The following is a 1,284-nucleotide window of genomic DNA, read 5'->3' as shown; positions in this document are numbered from 1 at the left end:
TTACCCTTATTTAGAAGACACAGTTAGAGAGGACTAACATAAGATTAAAAAAGTTGTACCAAAAGCAAGTTAAATTGTACTATTTTATTTTTTTACATACAGTACATGTACTTACAGATATATTATACAGAAGGGAAAACTGTCGAACACTTTTCAACTATTGCCAAATAGGGGTATTTTTGTCATTCTGCTTTCCCGTCTGAAAGTGATAAGCCAGGCAGGGAAATTATTATCACTTCAACTTTTCAAAGGCTGCATTGTGTACGTGTCTTTCTCTCTATGCATTCATCAAACACCTACTCTTCTTCAATTGACCTATAATTTTTAAGGCTTTAGGGTCATCCCCATTTTCCCCCCTGTGCTATACTTTTTGTTTCTGCTTTTGCTTGTGTCTTGCTTCCTTTTTTTTTTTTTTATATATATACTAGATGCAGGATCCGTTTTAGCACGGACTTAATATATGTTACTTTTTCTGTCGATTTTTATTGTCATGTTATATTTTTCAAAAATCAATTTGATTAATTTTTAAAATTAAATTAGATTTAAAAATAGATACTCAAGAACTAAATGAAAAGTACTATAAATTCTATTTTTTGGCATATCAATATGATAAAAAATACATCATAAAATATTAGTCAAAGTTATTATCGTTTGACTCTAAAAAATTAAACTATGACAATTAAAAGTCAACGGAGACAATATTTTTTTGTTCCAATTTATATGACATAAATAGAATTTGGAAAGTCAGCTGAATTTTAATATTTTTAAGTCATTAACTATTGTAATTTATATTACTTATTTTACGTAAGTTTTAAATAATACTACTATGTTACTCTCTCTATTCCATTTATGTAAGTTATAATACTACTATGCTACTCTCTTTGTTCCATTTATGTAGCACGTATAGAATTTTGATAGTCAACTAAATTTTTACATGCCTTTTAACTTTTTAAATTATTAATTATCGCTGTATCCTAATTAACCGAATGTTTCCAAAAAAAAAATTTAATTTCCAGGAACAGGTTATTAATGCAATATTTAATTAGCAATTATAATTATCAATATAACTACAGTAAGTGTAAATTTGGCCCCACAAGTCAAAAGAGAGTCTTAAATAGGAAGCAATCACACGTGTATGGAGTACAATGCAAGTGGGCCCACATATTCAGTAAAATTGTCTAGAAGCATTCAAAAGATAGACTGTAAATAATTGAAAATAATATGACTTTTTTGTCCAAAAAAGAAACGCTACATCCATGTAAAGTTGAAGTACAAAAAAGTTAA

At 27.7% G+C, this 1,284-nt stretch overlaps 1 long non-coding RNA gene across 1 annotated transcript in view; it reads right to left on the bottom strand.

The window, feature by feature from the left end:
• LOC107060681 (uncharacterized) overlaps positions 1-103 on the bottom strand; it is a 1,343-nt gene extending 1,240 nt beyond the window's left edge. Inside the window, exon 1 of the long non-coding RNA XR_001473459.1 lies at positions 5-103. This is a non-coding gene — a long non-coding RNA (uncharacterized lncRNA). The remainder of the gene's footprint in view (positions 1-4) is intronic.
• Between the last annotated feature and the right edge of the window lie 1,181 nt (positions 104-1,284).

This window comes from Solanum tuberosum, unplaced genomic scaffold (genome assembly GCF_000226075.1).
Source record: "Solanum tuberosum cultivar DM 1-3 516 R44 unplaced genomic scaffold, SolTub_3.0 scf00093, whole genome shotgun sequence".
Classification (NCBI taxonomy): Eukaryota; Viridiplantae; Streptophyta; class Magnoliopsida; order Solanales; family Solanaceae; genus Solanum; species Solanum tuberosum.
The sequence above is the reverse complement of the archived record's forward strand: the minus strand, read 5'-3'. Positions and strand labels throughout refer to the sequence as shown.